Source organism: Cupressus sempervirens, chromosome 7, assembly GCF_028749045.1.
Source record: "Cupressus sempervirens isolate cs-2001-9-10 chromosome 7, ASM2874904v1, whole genome shotgun sequence".
NCBI classification, from domain to species: Eukaryota; Viridiplantae; Streptophyta; class Pinopsida; order Cupressales; family Cupressaceae; genus Cupressus; species Cupressus sempervirens.
Window position 1 is genome coordinate 90,062,146 of NC_143124.1, and position 18,772 is coordinate 90,080,917.

At 35.8% G+C, this 18,772-nt stretch overlaps 1 pseudogene across 1 annotated transcript; it reads left to right on the top strand.

The window, feature by feature from the left end:
- Positions 1-11,859: 11,859 nt before the first annotated feature.
- Positions 11,860-13,424, top strand: LOC149545637 (protein LATERAL BRANCHING OXIDOREDUCTASE 1-like; annotated as a pseudogene). The gene is made up of 4 exons (XR_016354276.1): positions 11,860-12,173; positions 12,267-12,514; positions 12,607-12,934; positions 13,025-13,424. The product of XR_016354276.1 is annotated as a protein LATERAL BRANCHING OXIDOREDUCTASE 1-like (transcript).
- Positions 13,425-18,772: the final 5,348 nt, after the last annotated feature.

Sequence of the window (18,772 nt, forward strand, 5' to 3'; positions counted from 1 at the left end):
TGTGGCAACTTTTCTAAACAACTTATACAAAATTCCAGGTATCTTGAGTTCGAAGATTGATCAAAACCTCAAACCAAGTGAATTGGAAATATGATTCATCCACCATTCTGAAAATATAAGTTAGACCCCTTGGTACATTTGTACAAGTCCATACACATTGTTACAACATCAAATTGGTAGGAAATCTGAGTTACTTTTATTGATTTGAATGCAAAAGTAGATCATGATACATACCACCCACCTGAAAGGGGTTATGTAGGAATCCCCAATGGTCACAACAACTTTTAATACAATTTTTGGCCATTGGGAATCAAAATACAAGTTTTAGCAATTTTTACTTAAAAGTTGCTTGACAAGTTTTGAGTAATTTTTTCATTTTATGCAACTTTTTCAATTTGTGAACAAAACATGTTCAAACCATAACTAAATGATCCAACTAGGATCAAAACATGCTAAAACATGAAAACATGAAATATCCTAAGATTTTAAGTCATTTGACCACCTTTCACCATAGTTGACCAAGGGCTTATAATTATGCCAATCCTGGAACTAGGTATTACAAATAGGTCTAAATGCTTAGATGTTAAATCTAACCTATCCTATAGGTTCTTAGGACTTTGAAGATTCATCATTTGAGGTGGGTGCTCTTGCACCAATTCATTTTTTTTCTTTTTTTCACTTACAAGTTATTCCTTAACTTGGTCTAAATAGTTTTAAAAATTTATAAGTTGGTAATTTCTATTTGTAAATAATATCAAGTTTACCAAAGACACTAGAAAAAATGTAAAACCTTTACTTTAATTTTTAAATAATTGGTGTGTATCTAAATGATATTATGCATAATCTATAAAAATATGTTCTATTTTTTGTTAATATATATTTTCATATTTTTTAAATTTTGATTGTTTTATATGTTGTTATATATTTTTATTTAAAACTATTTAATTTTGTGATAAGTAGAACAAATTATGAAATAACTTTATTGAGTTGTTTATTTTATATATTATTTAAATTCTTCTCTTATAAGATTTAAAGGGTATTTTGGGATGTATCTATTAATATAAGCCCTATAACATTAAGGCATTTATTTTTTCATAGTAAATTCACATGAGTTTATCATTTCAAAAATTTGTTTATCAATTTGTGGCATATTGAATTTACTTAGGGTTTGTTGTATTGCTATTTCACAAAAGGACAAATAATTCCATTCTTCTTCTTTTATTGATGGAGGTCATCCACTGAAAACTTTTAGGTACCCAATATGGGCCCACACATGCTTAAAACCTCTTCAGCTAGGAGCCAAGGACTAAGGAGCATCCACGCTGCCAAATTCGCCCAAGGCATGATCCTAAATTCATCCCTTTTGATGTCTTCAAAGCTTGCACTCAGCAAGATTTGATCCTTGGTGGGCTCTTTGCGAGCCATTCAACTTCACCAGTAGACCAAGGGCCCATTAACTTCTTTCTTCTTTATGACTTACAAGTTATTCCTTAAACTAGTCTAAATAATTTTGAAAATTTATAAGTTGGTAATTTATAATTTTAAATAATATCCAGTTTACAAAAGTCATTAGAAAAGTGTAAAACATTTAATTTCACTTTTAAATCACTCGTGTGTAATAAATTTCAAATTTGTTTTAAATAAAAATATAAAATATTCATTGTTGAAGAGAAATATTTATAGATTTAAGATACTATAGATATATTAAAATAAAACATGAAAAAATAAGTGCCACTTATTGGCTTAGTACTTGCCTTTTAATAATTATAGCTTTAAATTCATGTATAAATTTAGTTGTAATCATATGTATGAAATATATTAATGTTTACTTTCATTACTATTAATGACTATATTTAATATTTTAGTATAATTCATTTTTTTCAATGATGTAGTTGTGAATAAATTAACAAGCTTCAATTTGTGTAATCAACACATTAATTCACACATTATAATATTTTCCAATTGTCTTTATACATGGACTTCTAAGTCTAATTGTGTTCCAATATTTTATTTTAAAATTGTTATAGTATAATATTAATATTTAAATAATGAAAATTGAAAGAACCATTTAATAATAAGTTTGATAAGAAATAACTACAACATATTTATCAATTCAAACATTTAACAAACATATAGTATTAAAAAAATTAATTCAAAAAAAGGAAAAAAGAAAAGTTTAATTACTAATTAATAAAAAATGAAGAGAATAACATCCTATCTAGAATTTTAAACCATCTCCACCCTGAGGATCAAAAAGAGGAGAAAGCTGGGTATGCAGAAGGGGAAGTGCAAACCAATGACAGGAGGAAAGCATGGATTAATTTCAATGTCAAGACCGCCAAAATGGGAATCTTTAGGGAGGCCATGAATCCCTAAATCCTAGTGGATAATCAAGAAGAGTAGCGGCTGGAAGAATTAATTGATCCGACGATTGTGGCTATTTCGGACAGAGCCATGGAGACAGGGATGAATCTCTTAAATAATGCTCGCAACAGCATGATTGATAATTTTAGATCAATCAAATGACTCTTCCATGAGCTCGAGGAGGTTAAAGATTGGGTGAAACACATTGAGGCAACAAGGGAAGGAAAGGATGCCAATAGGAGGATAGACTCAGCTGATAGGCTCACTCTGGCGAAACAGAGGATACACAATTTGGAAAACTACAATCACAACCTTGCCAACCAGATGTTTTCCTTGTTAAGCTCCATCAACAACAACATCATCTCTCTCATGGGCTAGATCAAAGATAGAGAAATGCACGAGGATGAGGATGGAAATGACAGAGATGAGGCCAGAACAGAGGACGACCCTGCAAAGGACAACTCCACTCCTACACAAGACCAGGGGAATCAAAGAGGGCAACAAATGGAAACAGAGGAGAATCAACAAGCCTTTGAGGCTGCTCAGATGATGCAAGATCTGGAGCGAAAGAACAAGGAATAACTCTTGCCTGTTCCTTTGTTTTTCACTGTATTTTGGCTTTTTGTGCTGGTTTTTGGCTGTGGCTTTTTCTGTTTCCTTTTCTTGGTCTTTTCTCAGAACTTTTTCCTTTGGCTGGGCTTAATGCTTATTATCAGCCTTTGAACTTAAACTTTTTTGGCTGGGCTGTCACACTTATTATCAGCCTTCTTATGTACTAACAACCATCAGGAGAAAATGGGACCTTAAAGGGCATGTAGAAGTGACTGCTATGGCCAAAGGCTTCATGTCTTTTGAGTTCTCTTGCTCGGAAGATTTTTCCCATATACTATGTGCTGGGAACTGGTCTTTGGGCAGATCCAACCTAATATTGCAAAAATGGACATCCAACTTGGATTTGAACAATGATTTCCAATCTCAGGTTCCAGTTTGGTTAAGACTTCCGGAACTTCCTTTGGAATATTGGCATGAGGATGTCTTTGATGGCATAGCCAGGACCTTTGGAGAGCTCCTCTCCATTGACCCTGTCACAGCAGCTAAGAAAAGATTGAACTACGCAAGAATCTGTGTAGGAGTCATCGAAGGCCAGGACATGCCTCAAGTTTTAGAACTACAATCTTGTCTGGGAAACAGATATCAAAAGATTGACTATGAAAGTGTGCCTTTTGCTTGTTTCCATTGTAAGAAGGCTGGCCACAAGGCTGGATCATGCCCACTTTTCAAAGGGAAGAGTACGGTGGGAAAGGCTCATCCATAAGGGGGGATAAAAGATTCTCTAGATCCCAAAAAAGAATGGAGGAAAAAAGCATCGCAAGTCAAGGCAAATGGAGAGGCAGAAGGAAAAACAAATACTGCTCCTAATGCACCCCAAGAGGAATCAGGGCCTCCTCGGGCGACTGGAAACATAGGAGGGGGAGAAGAGAAAGGAGTGAAAGACGATTCAACACCTCTCCCCAATGCGAAGGAATCTGAGAAGAAACCTGAGGAGACAGGTGAAAATATGACTCTTCCCCCTCTGGATTCTCAGGAGGATAACTTGAAACTATCCTTTGTCCCAAACTCCATGGAAGAACTAAAGGAGGGGGAACCCATGTCCCAGGACCCTAACCTGGTGTGTTGTCCCCCCCCTTCAACAGTAAACAGAATCATAGAGAGGCTATCTGCATCGACAATGGAAGATTTGGTGAGAATTGATGCTTGGCTAGACAAAGGACTAGAGGGAGAAGAGAATCCCTGGACAGAAGTCAGGAGTAGAAAGAAGAAGAATAGCAGGGACCCTTCTCTAGTATCTCCCCCTTCTACTAGAAGCATGGCCAAGGCTGATCTCGGCCACAAATCTAACCTAGTGGGAAGGAAAAACAAGAATGAAATCAGGAAAGAGGAAGCCAGAAGAAACATTAAGGATGGTACGCAGCGCACCATCTAGGAAGCATGTTCAGTAGTTAAATCATGAAGATCTTATCTTGGAATATTTGTGGACTCAATGGAATCCGCAAGCAAGAAGTTATTAGAAATATGATAAGGGACCAAAGGCCTGATGTGTTTCTAATCCAGGAAACTAAAATGAAGAAGGAAAGGATGGAAAATATTAAGTTCAACAATAGCATGAAGGGCATAGCCTCTAACTCTGAAGGAGCGTCTAGAGGACTGCTGTTACTTTTCAATGATAAGTATTTCAATATAGTAGCTGAGTATGATGAAGATAACATTCTTTTTTGCAGAGTTCAACATTTGCACACCAATGATTCTTGGTTTTTAGTGAATATTTACGCCCCCAATAATAAGAGAGATAGAAAAAACTTCTGGACCAAAGTTGGTAATATGGTGCAAGATTGTGACATTAAGAAAGGTATAATCATGGGAGACTTTAACACACCGCTAGAAGATAAAGAGAAAAAGGGAGGTTTGCCCCCGAATTGCGAAAGTAAACAGGATCTTTCTAACTTCATAAATAATCTGGCCCTTATGGACGTAGAGCTTAAGGGCGGATCCTTTACCTGGTCAAACAAGAGAAAAGGCCATGATTGCATTCAGGTTAGGCTGGATAGAGCTCTTATATCTTCGGACTGGCTTCAATCCTTCAGCTGCAGACTATCTCTACTTCCCAGAATTGGTTCGGACCACTCTTCCATTTCTCTTTTAGTTTCCCCTCTGGTTCACAGGAGATACCATCCTTTCAAGTTTGAGAAAATGTGGACCTCTCACCCTGACCTCCTGGATAATATCAAGAAATGGTGGGGGATAGAGGTGGAGGGCTCAGCCATGTTCAGAGTCACCAGAAAACTTAGCAATGTGAAGAGGATGATTAAAATTTGGAACAAGTCTGATTTTGGTCATATCTTCCATGAAAAGAAAGAGTTATTTGATAATCTAACTATTATACAAGATTGCATTCAAAAGGAAGGTTACACTGAGACCAACAGGGTTTCGGAGCTCAAGACCCTGTCTGAAATTCATAACATTATTAATAAGGAAGAAAAATTTTGGAGGCAAAGATCAAGGATCACCTGGCTAAAGGAAGGAGATCGGAACACTAAGTTTTTTCACCTAACCACCCTCAAGCACCATGCTAGTAACAGGATCTATGGTATCAGAAAGGGGCAGGAGCTGTTAACTGAAGAATCTGCCATCTCGGAAGAAGCTGTTTCCTTTTTCTCTAGCCTTCTCTCTAAGGACCCAATGATTTCCAATTTGGACCAGGAGGATTTGTTACACTGTATCCCTTAGCTCATTCAACCTATCCATAATAAACAGCTCTGTGCTATTCCTAATGCTTCGGAAGTTAGAGAGGCTCTCTTTTCTCTGCTTGCTGACAAGGCTCCAGGCCCGGACGGTTTTCCAACTTTTTTCTTCCAAAGGTTCTGGCCGGTGATCATGGGAGAGGTTGTTCAGGCTGTCCAGGAATTCTTTGGAGCTAAATCTATTCTCAAGGAGCTAAAATCGACTTTTGTGGTTCTCATTCCTAAATCCCCTGGGGCGGACTCGTTGGACAACTTTAGACCTATTAGTCTGTGCAACTCACTCTACAAGATCATCTCTAAAGTTCTCACTTTAAGAATGCTCAAGATCTTGCCCATGATAATCTCGCAGCATCAATCGGGTTTTGTTCCAGGGAGACAAATTTTGGATTCTGTCTAGATGGTGCACGAAGTCATCCACTCTCTTGAGGCATCCAAACGGGAAGGTATGTTTCTCAAACTGGATCTTTCTAAAGCTTATGACAGGGTGGACTGATCTCTCCTTGGGAAGGTCCTCTCGACTTTTGGCTTTGACAGTAAAGTTTGCAAAATTATCTCTCAATTGGTGTCCACCTCCTCCTTGGCTATTCTGGTTAATGGAGTCCCTTCTAATTTTTTCAAACCTTCCAGAGGCCTCAGACAAGGAGACCCCCTTTCGCCCATTTTGTTCATCATTTTAGTTGAATGCTTAGGAAGGATTATAGACTGTAGAAAGCGTGAGGCTTGTATCAAAGGGATCCTTCCCTCCTCTAATTGTGTTCCCTTCACTCATCAGCAATTTGTTGACGATACTATCTTGGGGGGGGAAGCTTCTGTCAAAGAGGCCAGAGCCTTGAAGAAGATTCTTGATACTTACTCTAGTGGGACGGGTCAGCTGATTAATTGGAACAAAAGCTCGCTCTTTTTCATCTACACCTCTGAGGTTAGACAAAGAAAAATCGCCAGGATTCTGGGTTGTGGGGTAGGCTCTTTCCCCTCTGCCTATCTTGGTCTCCCTTTGGGATCCTCACCCGCGGAGTCTTTTTGGAATGGTATTTTGGACAGATTCAACAGGAAGATGGCTGGTTGGAAAGGGATCTCTCTTAGTCAAGCGGGGAAATGCCTCTTAGTCAAATCTTCTCTTCAAAATCTGCCAATCTACACCCTGAGCCTCTTTGGAATTCCGGGGAAAATAGCTGAAAGAATGGAGAAAATCCAGAGAGACTTCCTTTGGAATGGTAATGAAGGGAAGAAAAGATACCCTCTTGTTGCTTGGGAGAAGGTTTGCCTCCCTAAGAGGTACGGAGGTCTGGGCATTAGAAAGATCACCCACCTCAATAAGGCTCTCCTAGCTAAACAAATATGGCGGATCTTCAGTAGCACCGGTGAATGGAGGGACACCCTGGTAAACAAGTACCTTAGAAGACCCACTCTTCTTTTCACCCTTTTTAATGAAGATATCCCAAAAGGATCGAACATTTGGAATGGGATCATGAAAGCCAGGGACCTGGCTAAGGCCAGGATATCATGGAAATTGGGAAATGGGAAGGACATCCAGTTCTGGTTGGATAGATGGCTTTCCCAAGATCCACTTATCAATAACCTTATTTTTGAGAGATGGATGCAAGCTTGTACTGATCAAATTGGGTCCAAAGTTTGTGATTATTGGAATGGCCAGGAATGGAGTGACCTATCCCTCATCTCTGAGGACTTGACTCCTATAATGCTTATGCTCAATTCCATGATTCCTATCAATTTGGGGGATGAACTGGTCTGGAGGGATAATCCCAATGGAAGATACTCTGTTGCCTCAGGCTATAATTCCCTTTGGAGCTTAAAAGAGAAGGCCCCTTGGGCGGAGGCTTGGATTCTGGGTCTCACTCCAAAGATCAACATTTTTTACTGGCTGGCTCTTCAGAACAAAATCCTTACTCATGACAATCTCATGAAGCGAGGACATGTTATGCCCAGTAGATGTCCCTTGTGTAAGAATCAGGCTGAGACCGGAAATCACATTTTCATCTTATGTGACTATGCCAGGGAGGTGTGGAATGTCATCACACATGATAATGAAACCCTCTGGTGCAAACCGGATAATCTCATGGATTTTTTCCATCAGTGGAAAGGTCTTTGTAAGATTGCTGGTCGGCAGGATCACTCGGACTGGATTTTACCCCATTTTTGCTGGGGAATTTGGAAGGAAAGGAATAATAGAATATTTAGAGACAGAGAGGAGCCGGCTATAATCCTTGGCAGGAAGGTCTCGAAGAATATAAAGGAAAATCTCCAAGTGCTGAAGGAGGAAGAAGAAGAAGAAGGGGACAGAAAGATAGCTAAAGAAAAAGACAGGAACCTCAAAAGGCAGGATGCTAGCTGGCTTCTCCCCCCAGATGGTTGGTCAAAAGCCAACTTTGATGGGGCTTCTAAGGGTAACCCAGGCCCTTTAGGTTGCGGTGGAATCATAAGAAATAGCTATGGGGAGGGAATAGCTGCCTTTGCTTCCCCGCTAGGAATCCAGACTATTCATCTGGCTGAAGCAAGAGCTGCGAGTAAGGTGGTCAAGTTGGCTTTTGAAGCCGGGATTACTAAACTCTGGCTTGAGGGGGACTCCAAAAACATTATTAATACCATTAATGGTATTTCCCCTCCCTCGTGGACGATTGCGAACATAATTGCTGAGACTTGCGCCACTCTCACAAAGTTCGATAAGGTCCACGTCACTCATGTTTACAGAGAGGCAAACCTAGTCGCTGATTGGTTTGCTAATAAAGGGGTTAACGCCACCAATAATCTGACCTGGCATGCTGGAAAAGATTTTTCGGCGGAGGCAAAGTTGCTTATCGACCAAGATAAAATCTTGGGAAGGACGGCTCAAATCCAATGCAATTATGGATAATAAAGATTGCTTAATAAATGGTAAGTGCCATTTTTGGCATCGTGATTTTCACCAGCAAAAGGGGTTTCCTCTGACATTTCAACACGTTCGAAAGGACGATACCATTATTTTTCAGAAAGGGGTATATTCACGGATATCATAAAAGAAACATCACCATTTTTCGAATGCAAATAACTTGCATAGTTCAGAGTTCATGAGAATTGTGGAAGTTGATCAGGTAAACATGACGGGTGAGAGGAGCAGAAAGGAGCCGGTGGGGGAAGTTCAGAAGTGGAAGAACAAGGCCAAAGTTTGGAGAGAGCTGGAAAAGGGTGGGGTTACTAATTTCTTCGTGAAACTTCATGGCTCGGATCCTGAGATCACTAACAGCATGGTGAATTCGTGGAATAATGGTAAGGTTAAGGTGAACGGGGTCTACTTTCAAATTACTGAGGATGTGGTTGCTGAAGTCATGGGGATTCCGATGGAGGGGCATAAATTCTTCAGAGACAAGAAGATGTCTTCTAATGCAATCAAGGATTTTGTGAAAAACACTGAAGAGCTGAACAAGCTAGGCAAGAAAGAGACGTTTTTTGTAACGGATACTATAAAGAAGCTCTGGAGGTATGTTCTCTACGCTGTCATTGAATATATAACCCTAGACCCCAGGTTTGATAGGGTTAGGACTCACCATTTTGTGATTCTGAATCATTTTCGCCATGGTAGTAAGATCTCATTCCCGTATTATCTTTTTAACTCGATGAACAAGGCCATTTCTAGTTTTAAAAAGAAAGCTACCGTCAACCCGGCCCTGCATGAGGGTCTTCTGCTTCTGATTCATGAGCATTTCCACGCTCAAACCATTAGCAAAAACCCTATCCAGGGGGCGGATGTTGACAAGAGCAGCTCCAGTTTTTCCTCAGATTTTGACGATGTCGAGAGCATCAGCTCTGATGAGGTTTTTGAGCATTCAGGTAAGAAGACTAAAAGCCATAAGAAGGATTACCCCTCTATCAAATTATCCAGCAGAAAGAGCCCTAGAGGTCATACCCCAACTAAAACTGGCTCTGCTGAGGTGGAGGAGGAAATGGATACTGATGATTCTGACAAAGTTTCGAAGGAGGAGCTGGATGAGGAAAAACTGAGAAAAAGACAGAAGAGGGAGGGAGAGAGCATGGAGCGCTCCAGTAGTCAGGGAAAGGATTCTCTGCCCATTCCCCTCTCCCCTATACATCCTCAGCCTCCTTTGGAGGAAAATGACAACTCTGGACAGATTGAGGGGGAAGTGCAAGTTAATAACAGAAGGAAGGCTTGGATGAACTTCAATGTGAGAACGGCCACTATGGGAATCTACAGAGAGGCGATGAACCCCCAACTCCTGGTGGACGACCTCGAGAAGCCTAGACTCAATGAGCTAATTAACCCGACTATGGTGGCTATTTCTGATAATGCAAGAGAAACGGGCATGAATCTGTTGAACAATGCTCGCAATAGCATGATCGACAACTTCAGATCAATTAAATGGCTTTTCCATGAGCTTGAGGATGTCAGAGATAGGGTTTCCCAAATGGAAAAAATCAAGAGCAAGACAGGTGCAGAAAGCCAAGGCGACCGGAACAGCTGGGAGACTCTGATGGAGAGGAGAGTAAAAAATATTGAGAACTACAATCACAACCTGGCAAGTCAAATGATCTCCCTCCTCGCTTCGATCAACGACAACATCCTCTCTCTCTTGGAAAATCTCAAAGACAGGAACCAGATGGAGGAAGATGATAAACAGAATAGAGACAAAGATAGGCTAGATGTGGATAAAGCCAAGGACAGCACTATGGAGCAGGATTTGACGAACGCCCAGGATCATAAGGCAGAAGAGCAACAAGAGTGCGCCGAAGCTGCCCAGACCATGCTCGAGATGGAGAAGTAGTCTGCTAGGTTGGGTCTCTGTCTTTTGGTTTTTGTTTCTCCTGGCTTTGGCTTTTTGTTTGGTCTTTGTTTTTCTGGTTGGTTCTCTAGCCTTTTTAGTGGGCAGTTGTTTCGGGCTGGGCCTTTGGGCTTATTTTCAGCCGTAAGGCTTATGTTTTGGCTGGGCGTTTTTTCGCTTATTTTTAGCCTTTCTTGTTAAACTTATGGGTTTCAGGACTCCTTAAAACCTGTTTACCTTATCAAAAACTTTCGGGTTTTAGGTTCCCTGTAAAACCTGTTTATCTAATAAAAAAATCCTATCTAGAATTGTAATAAATAATTATAGAAAAAAATATTTTAAAAAAGATAAAAAATAATCAATGTATTAATTCAAAAAAAATTACAATAATTCTAGAAAAGTAAGAAACATCAAATTATTTATTATACTATTATAATATATAGTTTTCTATTCTAAAAATAGAAAGTGTTAAAATAGAAATTTAACACACTTTTAATAAATAGATTAAAAAATGCAAATTAGGAATAAGAGAAATTAAAAACCACATCTTGACAAATCCTCATATAAGACTCTAATTCATTCATCCAATTAAAAGTTAGAAAATTAATATAAATAAATTTTAGAGTTAAAAAATTGACATGTATTTCTTCGTAAACATATATTTATAGAAACATGTAGAATGAAATAAAATTTAATTGGTATAATAGAAATCATTTAATAACTAGTTAATGTCATCCACAAAGTGACACAATAATTAGAAAGCTTGTTAAAATTGATTTAACAAACAACACAATGTTGACATTTCTAATGATATACCTATATTCTTTTAAAGTAATATTCATATTTTAAAAAATAATTTTAAATTTATATCCACTCGTTGGATACACAAAAGCTAGTTCTAAATCTGTTGTCCGTGCGCTTGCTAGTGACTCTTACATTCTCAAGTCCATCGCGTACTACAAGATTGAAACTAAAAATACGGCAATGATAGTTTAAGCGAAAATAAGCATGTTTAGAAGATTATATGACATGACTCATGGCTGATGCTTTGATGATGTATCCAATATAGTTCTATATTTAACTGCGAATCTTCACTTTATTGCACCGAAAAGCCTCTCACCTGACTCCAACTCCAGTCTCCACATACCATGAAAACGATCAGATGTTCTAAGCGTCCTTGTATTGGTTGAAGATACGACAATGCAACCTGTGGGCAGTGCATTCAAACCTACTGGCAAGGTGTGACAATCCACTAGTGGGTGTCGCATTCAAACCTACTTGTTTACCATAAGTAAATCTACCAAACATGTGCCGAAATTTCAATTGTAAAGAACGTTTCCCAAGTATTCAATGTCATTTAGAATTCTGCATATCAAAATATATACTTGGTTTTGGTGCCTAAAAGATAATTCCGATCGGTTTCATTTGGTTGGGAACATAGCTGGAATAGAAATGGCTTCATCTGCTATCTATGCCGCTGAATCTTTCTGTAATCCATTTCAGAATAATTTTGTTGATGTGGAGAGTGTTCAGGAGCTTGCAGTAAAGAAACCCACTGACATTCCCGAGAGATACATCAGATCAGAAGATGAGAGGCCATCTTTAATACCACTTCCTTCTCTCTTGACAGTTCCCATAGTCGATATGGAGAAGTTACTCTTGCCATCTGAAAACCCATGAAAGACAAAAGGAGATGGGCATTCTCTCTGAGGCCTGCATTGACTGGGGCTTCTTCCAGGTATCATGAAACTCTTTCAGAATATGTAGTTAGATCCCACATAGATTTTGATATTTGCGTTTGTTGTTTTGCTGACGGTGAAGTGATCCTCAGATTGTGAACCATGGTATTCCACATTCTTTGATAGATCGAATGAGAGGAGTGGTCAGTGAATTCTTTAGCCTCCCCTTGGATGAGAAACAAAGGTATGCCAAGCAAGGAGGAGATGTACAAGGATATGGTAATCTGTTTGTGGTTGATGAGAATCAGAGGTTGGATTGGGGCGATCTGATGACTTTAGCAGTTATGTCTAAAAAGCTCAAGAACTTGGGTTTGTGGCCAACCACACCATCGGATTTTAGGTATTCAGTTCATACCCAATTGCCATCATAAGCTTTTTTTGGGTTCATATCTTTGTTAGTCCCTGATATTCTTTTTTGGTATGAAATTGTAGAAATACTGTTGAGAGGTTCACTCATGAGGTCGAAAGGGTTGCACAAACAATCTTGGGTCTATTTGCTGAAAACTTAAAATTAAAGAGTGATTATTTTAAGAAGAAATTTGGAGAAGATCCACTTATGACTATGAGAATGAATTTATATCCACCTTGTCCTAGGCCAGATCTAGTTTTGGGGTTAAGTCTTCATTCAGATGGTGATGCTATAACACTTTTACTTCAAGATGATCATGTAGAAGGTCTTCACGTTCGCAAGAATAATGAATGGATTCTTATTCAACCAATTCCTTATGCATTTGTTGTAAATATTGGTGATCTAATGGAGGTAAATGTTGTGATGTTTTGTTATTGATCATGTTTCTCAGATATTCTTAATATTTTTTATATAATATGTGATATTTCAATTGCACAATAGGTTATGACAAATGGAAGATACAAAAGTATAGAACATCGAGCAGTGACAAACAAGGAGAATGCAAGATTGTCTATTGCCATGTTTTACCATCCAGGCTTAGATGAAGAAGTGGCTCCCGCAAGCAACCTTGTTGATGAAGAACACCCCACCCTATACAAGAAGTTCAAACATCAAGAATATATTCGCTATTATATGGCTAAGCAACTCAATGGGAAAAACTCACTAGCTGATTTTTCTCATGTGTGTGAATAATATTCAAACTCACTAGTTAGTGTGGTATGCATTAGACAAGTAACAAAGCTAGCTTGTACATTAGGCTACTTGGCTTGGTTGATCATCCCATTGATCTACAAATATTGAGTGAAATATAGATCATGATATACTTATTTATTATTTTAAAGATATTTAAAGTTTGAGATATTATAGAAAATAATTATTATTTTATATAAGAAGAGAAACAAACACTAGTATAGTGCATACAAGTTCTTTATCCACCCAAAGTTTTAATATGGGAATACTACATTTAGTGAACCTTAATTTACATACTTTGATATTTTAATTATATTATACCAAAATAACAATTTTGATAAAAATACATTGTTACTAAAAGGTTTAACAAACATTAAGAAGCATTGGTTTTTTAATATATTTAGTTTTTATTTCTTATAAGTGTGACCTTGAAGAGGCCCTTCCTTGTGTTAGTGATGAAGATTGTGATAACATTATTATTGCATAATTAAAATTAATAATTAAAAGTATTTGATTATCATCTATGTTGTAGACAAACAAATGCTCCAATTAAATTGTGAATTTTAAGATTTCAATCATTATAAGAATTAAGCTCCTTGATTGGAGGTGTCTTCTATTTTGGTGTTTAGAATAGTTATAAAAGGTTTGTATGTAAGATTATTATTTGCACTTTAATGATTTTATGCTCTCTTTTTTTATTGAAGAAACTATAGCATTTCAATGTGAGAGGTAGATGGAGGGGAGAGTTTTGTGCAAGAATCTCTTCCATTAAACTTTCAAAATTTAATAGATAGTTTTAAATATTTATTCTATCATTATAACACTAAATAAGGAAATTATTAATTATTTTGAAAAAGTATTATACTAAAGTATTTGAGAGAATAATTATGTTACTATGCAATAATATTGTCACTCTTGTGAAACTCTTTTATCATAAGGTAGTGTGATGTATCTAGTCAAGGTAAATTTGTCCAAGTATGAAAATCCTTTTGTCTCAACAAGTCTTTCCTTAAGTCTAAACACATGATATAACTCCTTGTTGAATTGTTATCCCCCATATTTATTAGTTCCTATTTTGCAAGAAATTATTGTTTTCATTTGATCTAGTTTTAATTTAAATGAAGCAATCAGATTTCAATTTTTTTCATCTCTTACTTATATTTATTAAAGTCTAGTATTTTTGTCATATTTAGATAATGACAATATTTCTATTTATTTAGAATTCTATTGGATTTGAAAGAAAAAGACAATGAAAAAATTATTTAATGTGATTAGAAATTAGTGAAATTACAGATTGTGTTTTCAATAAATAAACAATAAAATTGAATAGTTTTATTGGTAGGTGTATATTTCCATGTAATTAAATCTACATTACTTCACTTTAGTTTTTGGTGGTCTCCAAAAATTAATTTAATTATCCATCAAGTTTGCTTCCCAATTACTTAGTTTGCCTTTGATAAATATTTTTTATTACTTAGTTTGCCTTCCATAAAGATCTATAACTTTTAGTAATGCCAGACATTTTAGTCTAACTCTGATGATATATTGCTCGAGTTCAAATATTTTTGGAATATTTCTTTCAATATGGTGGGTATTAAAATCATTTCAACTTCTCCAACTTTCAAACCATATAAAATCCTCCCTTTTCCACTATTCTTCCCCCTAAAACTAGGGTTTCAATTTTTTCTATTGCTTGGCATTCTTGTTGGTGACTAGTGATCTACAATAGCCTCCAAAGAAGGTATTGAATTTTTCCCAAATTAACAAGACAAGTGACTTGATATTTTTTTACTATAGTAAGGTTTATTTGGTTTCCAATTTTCTTGGATGGACATCCTTGTTTTTTATCACTTTATTGTCACATATCATCTATTTACTGACCAACCCCTACTTAATCTCTGACTATGTCAGATTTACCTTTTGCCATTGGATATTTTGATCTACTATTTTTATACTTGTTTCATCAATATGTTGAAGAATAATGAGAGACTCACATATGGGTTTTCCATTGTAGAAGATGACAAGTACTTTCTTGTAAATAGGATTCATTTGCAGGAGGACATTGTTTTTATTATTTGGAAGGGCCTCTTCTTTTATGATAGAAATATACATGATGTAGAATTACTAATTATTGAGAAAAAATATAGAGTGCTCCTAAGTAAATGAATTTTTCAATTTCATACCCACTGTTGTATATCCATATGTTCCCATACAATATACAAGATGTTCCATCACTGAGGCTTAGTTTTTTTATGGTTCTCTAGTGGTTCTTTATTTTTCTCTATTCAACCTTAAGACTATTTTTCTTACTTACTTAGAAAAAATCCTTTTCAAATTTACTTAAATTTTAGCTCTATGGTTGGGGTTTTAACAATAAGACAACATGATTGCAACCTACACCCATTAAATATGAGAGTTTCCATTATTTTGCAAATTTTTGCTATCATAAAAGTTGTTATGGTTTTATTCCATCTAGATATCATGAAGTAAGGTCAAGAGTTGTAGCCCAAAACTTCCAAAAGTAGAAAAATATGAAAAAAGATCTAAACTCCAGCAATGACAAGTAGCGATTTTTTGTGGACTCCTTTCACCATAATTATTGTTTCCTAATATTATCATAATTTCCATTGTATTTGTCAGGAGAATGCATGACAGTTGTGGAAGAATGGACAAGACGTGTGGAATGTTCACCAAATGTGTTCAGAAAGCCTTTTATCCTTCCTTTTAGTATCTAGAATTTATACAATTCCTTCAAATAATTGGTACAAAAGTTTTGTAGTTCTAGTGTAACTTCCAATGCCTCATTTACTTTAAAATTTATCTCACTGTCAAGGTTAATTGTTTCAACACAGCATAGACATCGAAATTGCTTCATGACAACAACATAATCTTATCTAGCCTTTGATTGGAAGAGGAATGACAAAGCTCTAAGGATTGGATTCAAACTATAGATCACTAAAAAATATACCTTGTAGATAAAATAAGTAAAGCATAAAGTTAAATAAGAATGGTGCATTATTCATTGTTAATATATTACCCCAAGTATCAAAGAAATGAAAAATTAGCAATATTTAAATTCTAAGATAGCATTATAAACAAATTCATGCCCAAATCTAGCCATCTGTTCGAATTATAGTTACTTCAACTATAATATATCTACTTTGTGTGTTTTTTTTTTTTTGATATGTTCTAAGAATTCATTAATGGTTATAATTTTGAACATTTTAAGTTGGTAACCTTTATGTTAGAGGACTATAAGATATAAAAAATGGAGAAGGAATTATATGCAAAGGAATATGAATTAAAGAGGAAAAAGGAGATATCTAGTGAATCTATCTCACATTAAAAAATTCTTATAAGTGGTTATATCATGTCGTCTTCAGGGCTATATGCTACCCCCTTTTTGGATGAGGGAAATAGTTTCATATTTAGCTAGATAAATTCTATCAAAATTATTGGAACATTATATAATGTAGTTCTTGGAGACTAGGTATATGGGAATAACGACATCATGGTCAAATTAGCATATGTGTCAGTATATGAACAATGTCTCAACTAATATTATATATAAATTTACCTAGGTAGGATAAATTTTTATCATTGTCTTTTACACTCTAAATTGATTCTCCCCACTTCTCCAAATCTTACATGTGAATTTGATTTATACGTGAGAATTTTATTTAGATAGAATCAATAATTTACCACACAACAAAACATAATAAATCTCATGGGAAAATGAACTTTAATACTATTTCTACATAATAGACGAGGGTTGGACTTCTGAAAGGAATGCAATCAATGAGAATAAATTAATATTTCTAGAACCATTTTTTGCATAGGCCTTATTCCATCTATTATCTGACAAGTTAATCTAGAACACAATTACTTGAATAGCTTTCCCTTTTTGCTCCCAAGTACACCAATTCTATAAACAACACTCTTTATTACTGAAAATAATTTAAAATCAAATATCAATTAAATTAACATCTAATATGTGACTACATATACTGTATTAATCAAACTCTGCAATGTGTATTTCTCTTGTATTACCAATTGAACTGTCTTAGGCACATTACCTTCATCTCTTTTCATGAAGGCTTCAGTATATCTTTCCAATGAAATGTAGGAAAACAAAATTAAACTTTTGGTATGTAATCACAAAACTTTGTCTTACATATATGTGACTTTTGTGATTAATGTTTTTCTATGAATTTTAGAGGTAAAAATATGTACAACACTTATGCATTTTCCAATATTCTTTAACAATGGTGCCATTAAAGAAGTATTTAATTTCTAATTTTATTCTATCTTCAACTCTTTATAACATTTATCATATTGGTACAATATATTTTCAAACAACTAATCTAACCATCCTACCTTTACCTATGCAAATTATGTTTCCTATTTTTGAAGAAGACATCCTCAAAATTGGCAATATTGCTTCAAAATTTCTTTTGACCAATATCATGCAATAAGTACAAATTACTCACTATAGCTTCCCTTCAAAATAGTCTTATTTAACCACGAAGGCATTCATTGTTCCTTTTTCATCATTGTCCAAGATTCATGCTAAAAATTTACAATATGCTGTATTTTATTCTTACAACTTTTAAATAATGTTAGACATGTTAAAGAATAAAATGTCACTTATCTAAAACCTATTAGAAAATAATAGTTTGATATCTAAATGTCTAGGATATTTAATTGTTTAGAATATACTTCTTAATATTGAATAAGACATCCTCAAAATTGACAATATGACCTCAAATTAAGTTGGTTACATTTATTCACTTTGCATGTACAATAGCACAACAATCATAAACTACATAACTAAATGTTAGCTCCTATGCTTCCCACAGTTCTAACATCTACTATAAAGAAACAAAGGCTTCTCCAAGTTCTAGTAACTTTATAAGTACACCAATCATAATCATAAAAGACTTAGGTAAGAATGTTCTTTCCATACTGTTACCTTGATAATTTACCCAAGTAGTTAGATCAAAATTTCAGAGTGAGAGCCTACATTGAAATATCAAACCTTCCTCTCTCTAGGTACTTTTCGCTCTTCGTGTACTAGAACTACTCTCTCTCCATGTACTAATGCTCTCATGCTCTCACTACATACTCAAATTTTTCTCTCACTATGTACTCAAACTTTCTCTCTTTGAACCTTAACATTTTTCCCTAATCCTAACCCAAACTTTTGAGCCTAAACTCTAACTATGAATAACTATTCATGTGAAAAAATGTAGGCACGACATGTTTGATAGCCCATTGATATATGAGAGGTGAATGCTATGAAAAAATTTAAAAATTTGAAAATGCCAATTGTCTGGTGATGCATGATATCGCAGAAAAATGGAAAGTACATTCCCAATAATCTCCTCACCTGCATCTAAATGAGAAGGTTCGATTAGAGCATAAACATCCATCAAAGTAGCAATAGGAGGGAGAAGTTTATTAGACATTCTAGTCGTATATAGAGAATTTAGAAGTAAG